Genomic DNA, 8,603 nt, shown 5'->3' with positions numbered 1-8,603 from the left:
GGCAGCAGTGTATACCATCTACAAGATGCACTGCAGCAATGCGCCAAGGCTTCTTAGACAGCACCTTCCAAACCCGTGACCTCTACCACCTTCAAGGACAAGAGCAGCAGATGCATGGGAACTTCATCACCTGCAAGTTCCCATCCAAGTCACACCCATCCTGACTTGGAACTATATCGCCGTTCCTTCACGGTCGCTGGGTCAAAATCCTGGAACTCCCTTCCTAACAGCAGTGTGGGTGTACCTACCTCACATGGACTGCAGCGGTTCAAGAAGACAGCTCACTACCACCTTCTCAAGGGCAATTAGGGATGGGCAATAAATGTTGGCATAGCCAGTGACACCCTCATCCCGTGAATGAATTTAAAAAAAAAGGGGCACAGAGTACAAAATCAAGGTGGTTATGTTAAACTTACTAATTTTCATAAATTTTTGAACAGCTACAGCAAAGGGCAATATTTATAAAGTTATGCAACAAATTTCAGAAAAGTGCCCCTGACATTCACACAATCAAAGTCATACCAATCAGCTTAGATGTTTTAGAATCAGTTAGAGACACCCTTCAGGATTGGCCTGGCATTTCTGGGAATTCAGGATTAATCTCCTAGACACTGCTGCAAGCAACCTGGGAGAAAAACTGCAAGAAAGTTGTATCTTTTTATCATTTTCGTTTAACATTTTTGTTTATTAGTTAGAAGAATATTGGAGATGAAAGAAAGGTTGCTTGACTGATAGTCAAGCATAATCCAATTGGGTAATGATTGGTCTCACTTTCAATTGGGGTGGGAAAGTAGCGTTAGGATGGACATGCTGGTAACCAATAGCAGAAGCATGGGGATAGGGCAGTTGGAGGCAGGAGGACAAGTGATAAAACCTCCAGATTTATGTCCAACTAGGGTTGGCACCCCTATCTTTGAATTCATCACTGCGTTTTGCTGTTCCTATCAGAATATCCATTGGTTATCCTACCAACTCACTCTGAACGTCTTGGGGTTTTTGCATAAAGATCGCTTCTTGGATGGACTTTTGACTATTTTCCTAGGCCCAAGGCTGTTACAATTCACCATCCATGGATTCCCAGTTCCTTGGTGAACCTGTTGTGGGTTGACTAACTTTTAATGATACATTTAATTTTAAGCTAGATTGTTACTAGACATGGCATTTACTCTCCTGAAATAAAGACAACATTTGTCAGAGAGTACACCAGAAGACCAGGGAGGAAAGCATGTAATTATCTTGAAATTATGTATCTCACAAACAAAGGTTAAACCATTTAATTTTGGTATATGAAATATTGTGATAAAGTTTCCTGAATCCATTGATCTTGTGTGGTTAACTTTTATTAGCATTAAGAAAAGACAATTAGCTGGATATTATTTTTCCTGTCCATGGGGACAGATTGGAACTTTCATCTGCTGACATTTTTTATTCGTTCATGGGCTGTGAGCATCTCTGGCAAGGCCAGCGTTGTTGCCCATCCCTAACTGTCCTTGAGAATGGTAATATGTGTTGCTCATAGAGGGTGAGTTGCTGCAGCGAGAAGCTGAAGGTGGTGGGCTGCCTTCTTGAACCACTGCAGTCCCTGTTGTATAGGTGCACACACAATGCTGCTTGGGAGGAGTTCCGGGTTTTTGACCCAGCGACAAGTGAAGGAACAGCAATATATTTCCAAGTCAAGATGCTGTGTGACTTGGAGGGGAACCTGCATGTGGTGGTGTTCCCATGTATCTGCTGCCCTTGTCTTCTAGATGTAGAGTTTGCGGGTTCAGATGACACTGTCCAAGGAGGCTTGGTGAGTTGCTGCAGTGCATCTTTTAGATGGTACACACTGCAGCCACTGTGTGCCAGTGGCGGAGGGAGTGAATGTTTAAGGTGGTAGATGGGGTGCCAATCAAGCAGGCTGCTTTGTCTTGCATGCTGTTGAGCTTCTTCAGTGCTGCTGGATCTGCACTCATCTAGGCAAGTAGAGCATATTCCATCACATTCCTGACATGCCTTGGTAGATGCTGGATAGGTTTTGGGAGTCGGGAGGTGAGTGACTTGCCGCAGAATTCCCAGCCTCTGCCCTGCTCTTGTGGTCACAGTATTTATATGACTGTTCCAGTTAAGTTTTTCTGTTCAATGGTAACCCCCGCAGGATGTTGATGGTGGGGGATTCAGTGATGGTAATGCCATAAAGGGGAGAGGGTTAGATTCTCTCTTGTTGAAGGTGGTCATTGCCTGGCACTTGTGTGACATGAATGTTACTTGCCACTTATCAGCCCAAGCTTGAATGTTGTCCAGGTCTTGCTGCATGCAGGCACAGACTGCTTCAGTATCTGAGGAGTTGTGAATGATACAGAACACTGTGCAATCATTAGCAAACATCCCAACTTCCAACCCTATGAGGGGGGAAGGTTATTGATGAAGCAGCTGAAGATTGTTGGGCCTACAGCACTATCCTGAGGAACTCCAACAGTGATGTCCTGGGGCTGAGATGATAGGCCTCTAACAACCACAACCATCTTCCTTTGTGCTCGATATGATTTCAATCAGGGGAGAGTTTTCCCTCGATTCCTAGTGACTTCAATTTTGTTTGGACTCCTTGACGCCACACTCTGTCAAATGCTGCCTTGATGTCAAAGGCAGTCACTCTCACCTCACCTCTTTAATTCAGAACTTTTTTCCATGTTTGGAGCAAGGCTGTGATAAGGTCCAGAGCCGAGCGGCCCTGGTGGAACCCAAACTGAGCATCATTGAGCAGCTTATTTCTAAGTGCCACTTGATAGCAGCACCAACAACACCTTGCTGATAAATTGAGAATAGATGATGGGGCGGTAATTGGCTGGATTGGATTTCTTCTGCTTTTTGTGGATAGGAGATAAGCTTCCATAACAGCGCTTTTGATATGTCTTCCTTTTTCCTCAACCGATGATCCCCCACACTGTGGTTGACAGGGCCCTCAACCATGTCCAATCCATTTCTTGCACTTCTGCCCTCACCCCTTCCCCTCCCTCCCAGAAGAGTGACAGGGTTCCCCTTGTCCTCATGTTCCACTCCACCAGCCTTCACATCCAAAGGATCATCCTCCGCCATTTCCGCCACCTCCAGCGTGATGCCACCACCAAGCACATCTTCCCTCACCTCCCCTCTCAGCATTCCAAAAGGATTGTTCCCTCCAAGGTACCCTGGTCCACTCCTCCATCACCCCAGATACCTTCCCATGCATTCGCAGGAGCTGTAATAGCAGCCCTTTTACCATCTCTCTCCTCACCATCCATGGCTCCAAACACTCCTTTCAGGTGAAGCAGCGATTTACTTGTACTTTTTTCAATTTATTATACTGTATTCGCTGCTCAAAATGCAGTCTCCTTTACATTGGGTCAAAATCTTGGCGCTCCCTTCCTAACAGCACTGTTGATGTACTAACACCCCAAGGGCTGCAGCGGTTCAAGAAGACAGCTTACTGCCACCTTCTTCAGGGCAGTTAGGGATGGGCAATAAATACTGTCATAGCCAGCAATGCCCACATCCCCCGAATGAATAATAAAAAAAAAAATTGGGGAGGCCAAACGCAGATTAGGCAACCACTTTGCAGAACACTTCCGTTTGGTCTGTAAGCATAACCCCGAACTTCCAGTTGCTTGCCATTTTAATTCACCATCCTGTTCTCATGCCTACATTTTTGTCCTTGGCCTGCTGCCGTGTTCCAGTGAAGCTCAACGCAAGATCGAGGAATAACACCTCATTATTTATATATTTATTTTAAAAAAGATTTTATATGTAAATGTTTGTTGCAGGCAGTGGTTACCATCATTTACCTATGCCTGTATTTGTTTTTGTTTCAGCATCTTGCATTTCATATTCAACTATATAACAATAAATTTGTTCATTAGTCTTTGGAAAGGCTGCCAAATCTAATTTTCTCAAGTTTGCATTCTCCCACTTCAGGGAGAGCATTTGTTGAGACAAACTGCTTATAACAGATACTTGACTAAGTCAATATGACCCAGCAGAAATAAGCACAATAAACTTGCGGATGAGATTGCTACAAAATGCAGTTGCATTTGAGTGCTACTGGCTTTTGTATGTACAGTGGCTTCACTTGCAAAAGTAGGTATGTTTTGAGTAATCAGAAGGGCTGCAACATTAATGTGCAGTGTCTGTAGTAATTGAGGCAGACAGTGCAGTACCTGATGTGAAAAGTAGAATTCTCTTCAAACAATACCTTTTAATGTCTGCCCAAGAAAGGTAACCATAAAGTTAGTGTTAACTTTCAAGTAATCCTCATGTATCACTTCATCTGCAGCATGTTGTAGCAGGTTATCTAATCATAATCAATCTAGGATGTCAAATAGAGGAAACTTTATAAACTTAAATGGGGCGGCGCAGTGGTTAGCACCGCAGCCTCACAGTTCCAGCGACCCGGGTTCAATTCTGGGTACTGCCTGTGTGGAGTTTGCAAGTTCTCCCTGTGTCTGTGTGGGTTTCCTCCGGGTGCTCCGGTTTCCTCCCACATGCCAAAGACTTGCTGGTTGATAGGTAAATTGGCCCTTATAAATTGCCCCTAGTATAGGTAAGTGGTAGGGGAATATAGGGACAGGTGAGGATGTGGTAGGAATATAGGATTAGTATAAATGGGTGGTTAATGGTCGGCACAGACTCGGTGGGCCGAAGGGCCTGTTTCAGTGCTGTATCTCTAAATAAATCTAAATATGTTTTCTTTTTTTAATTATTTATTTTTTAACCATGTACTCGTCTTAAACTTGTTTTTCCTGTTTTTGCTTTCGTACAGAGCTGTTCATTATTCTGCTATTAGCACTCACTCTGGACTCGTGCTTTGTCTTTCACTACAACTATTTAGCACTTCATTTGCATACTGTTGCATGACATCTCTGTCATTACATCTCTCCCTCCTCTGTCCTATCACAGACATTCCCTCTTGTTCTTTATCTCCCCTCCCCCCTTTCACTTGCTCAAAGACTGTTACATTTCTAACGTTTTCCAGTTCTGATGAATGGTCACAGATCTGAAACATTGGGCTGAAATTTATGAGCACATTGCCATTCACGGCGGCACGCTGATATCGCCGGTCTTCCCGTGCGGATGTGCCATCGCTGAGCCCCCGTGATATTTCGCACGTCTAGCGCCACTGCGCAGGCACTGGTGCCAATTTATAAAGGGCTTCAAGCCCTTAGAGGATATTTTAATTTTTAAAGGGACATTTTTATAAATGTGAATTTAAAATTTTAATAATTGCTGGAGGCCCTTTCAGCCATCCTTCTCCCTCCTCAATGTCTATTTTAGGGCCACCAACCCTAAATAAACTTAATTGGCAATGCGAACCACCCCCTCCCCCACCCCTAACCTCATAAGATTTGCCGCTCAACTCCTTCCCACCATCCGCATAGCCAATAATAAGTGTTTCCCCACTCCCCCCCGCTCTAAAATTTTCACTTCTCCCCGCCTCCGCACCAGTGTCATGCCTCGGAACTCCGACAGGAGTCCCAGCAGCTGGAATATCTGTGTGGGACAGCAGCCGGGACAAGGTGATTTGCACTTATTTTAGTTCATTTTAATATTTAAATGAAGGCCCCACCGTCGAGCGGTGGGGGACGGCACGAAGGCCTTGCTGCCACCGGTAAAATGCGGCAGGGCCTTCTTGGCATCGGGCGTCATGGCGGGCCGCTCCCAGAAGAATTTTCCGGACACCCCCAACAGGGCCCCTGACACTGGAGGCCTCTCAAAATTCAGACTATTAACTCTGTTTCTCTCGACACAGATGCTGCCAGACCTGCTGAGTATTTCCGGCACTTTCGGTTCTCATTACAGAGTTCCAGCATCTGCAGTACTTTGTTCCTATAGGTATAAAGAACATTATGGTAATTCTGCACCAGAGGTTTAAGTGCTGAGACTGTTCTGGGGGAACTTGGACCTTTATAGGTTGTGTCCTACATAACGGGCTGCATTTTACATTACATCCACCGCTGACTTCGGCGACTGCAAACAATGGCGGCCCGCATTTAGCAGATCCGCCACGATATTCAGCAGGGTGGCTCATTTAAACGGCCGGGGCAGACAGCCCACACTGATGAGGAGGAGGGGGCGGGTAGTCTCTCCCTGGCAATGGCATCAGCAGCCTTTGTACCGGTATTGACATCATTTTTAAAAGGCTTCAATTCCTACCATTTAATTTAAATTTTTAAAGCTGCATTGCAATGAAAAAATTAAATACATTTATCCTGACCCTCTCCCACCCCCCAATAACCATGGAAATAATTACCTTCCCTCTGTCCCCTCCCCACCAAAACATTTACCTTGTGGACCTGACTTTCCCTCCTGACCAAAGTTCAGAAACTTTAAACTTTACCCCTTCCCACCAACCCCTCGACCAATAGAATTACTCTGACACTGCTCCCCTCCCTCCCACACTGAAAAACATACCTGCCTCCCCCTCCCCACCAGTGTCCCACCTCGGATCTACGGATGCGTATCCGAAGGTGCAGGAGTGCCATCCACTGGCACCAATATCACCCCGTAATGGACCGCGGGGGCTTGTAGGTCATTTATTTATTCATTTAAATTTTTCTAACATATGTAAATTTGGCTTCCGTCGCTAAGTAGCAGGGGGGTGGGGAGGGGTGCCGCCACAAGGCCTCGCCACCGCCGGCAATATCAGGCCGGGCCTTCCCGGCATCAAGGCCTGTGACGGGCCTCTGCCAGAGGCATTTTCCATCCCTCCCCCACCACGACCCCCGACATCAGGGGGCTGTAAAATTCAGTCCAATGTTTCAATAGATAGAGGAGTCCAGCTGGGTGACCAGAATATACCAGTTCTGAAAATGAGGAATTGCTGGAGGAGAAAACAGCTCTGGAAAGGCTCCAAGGCACACAGGCAACAAAAGGAAAAGATATTAAGAGGTACAATAGAGTGATGGTTATCCTACTGGCCTAGTGCTCCAGGGGCCTCAGTAAATATTCCAGGAATACAATTTCAAATCCCACCAGTTTCAGAATCTTTTTTTTGAAAAAAAATAATATACCAGTATCAAAAAGTTATCATGAAGCTGTCAGATTGTTATGAAAACCCATCTAGTTTACAGGAAACCTGTCTTCCTTGCCCTAAATGTGACACCAGTCCCACACAAATATGGTTGACTCTTAACTGCCCTCTGAGGTGGTCACTTAGCTTGACTAAACTACCTATCACCTTGCTAATGATACCCACATCTTGAGAATGAATAAATATAAATACGTATATATATATATATATATATATATATATATATATATATATATATATATATATATATATATACATACACACACACACACACATCAGAAATCACATTCTGGATACTTTCCTTAAAGGTGTTATACCTAATTCAATACCTCCATCTTGACTCTTCTCGACAAATGAACACTTCTTAGACAACTGGAAAAACAACTGCCCACCACAACCAATACACCATCCTAACAGCTTTTAGTTTAACATTGAATTGAATTTAAACATGACACTGATTAGTGTCACATCTTGTTTGTGTCTATCTAATTCTTTCCACCACAGTCTTTCCCTTTCTGAACAGCCCGCCTAATAGTCTGTGTCTTTTGTTGTCTGTTAATTAATTGGTAATTTCAGGCTCATTTTCAGTAAATGGAGAAAGAAGGATCGCTACAGTGTAACTGAAACAATCCAGATAGACTATACCAACATTCATTAACTAGTTCCATATTCCTCATCTACTGGCCTCGTGCCTTTTGATTTGAGTGTTGTCAGATCTCAGTGCAGGTGTGTCATTGAGCAAAGAGTTTACCATTTCCCTACCATTTTGGGCGAAATCGCATGTGAGCATATCCATGCAGGAGGCCACAGTGTAGCTGATGGCCTGCATTCCAGCAGCTTTAGCATTCAGGAGAAAATCTCAAACTGGTATCATGCAGGCCCCCACCTGCCAAGAATGAGGCACATTAATTTTACCACATGGACATTAAACTTCAAATTGCTGCTGGGAAGAAAAGAGGGCCTATTACAAGGAATTGCCAGGCCCCTAGCCGGAAAGACATTTTATCATTCTAGCAGACAGTGTTGGAACAAAGGAACCAGTCCCTGCTCCCAATATACAGAAGACGTGGTCAGACCAATTTAGTCACATGACTAACTGAAAACTGGCTGCTGCAGGTTTTTTTAAAACTCGCCGCAGAGAATTTGAACTGTGAAAGCTGTTTGCTCTTGGACTGAAAAGACCTCGCGTGGCTGGCTCACCGCAGCCTCTCCTATCTGCTTTGACCTCTTTCTCACCAACTTTGGAATCCATTGAAGACACAGGAACCCCAAGAGAGAAAAGTCTCCTACAGTGAACAAGGTGCAAGAATACTGGGTCCCAATGAAATGCAAGAATTACCTACAAGCAAGAACTCCCTACAAAAAGACTCTACAGTGAGCTCAGAGCACAGTAACAAGAAACTCTTCAGATATTGCCTCAAACCTCTCCACTTTATTTTTCTTCTGCTCTTTTCTGTCTCTATTTGCATGTGCGTATCGCGCATGCATGCTAGTGTGTGGTGCAGCGTGTATCCGTAGTCGTTAACCAAATTCGAGTTTAAGTTAAAGTTTCAATAAATTT

The sequence above is a fragment of the Heterodontus francisci genome, chromosome 14, assembly GCF_036365525.1.
Source record: "Heterodontus francisci isolate sHetFra1 chromosome 14, sHetFra1.hap1, whole genome shotgun sequence".
NCBI classification, from domain to species: Eukaryota; Metazoa; Chordata; class Chondrichthyes; order Heterodontiformes; family Heterodontidae; genus Heterodontus; species Heterodontus francisci.
This window is presented reverse-complemented; position numbering follows the sequence as displayed.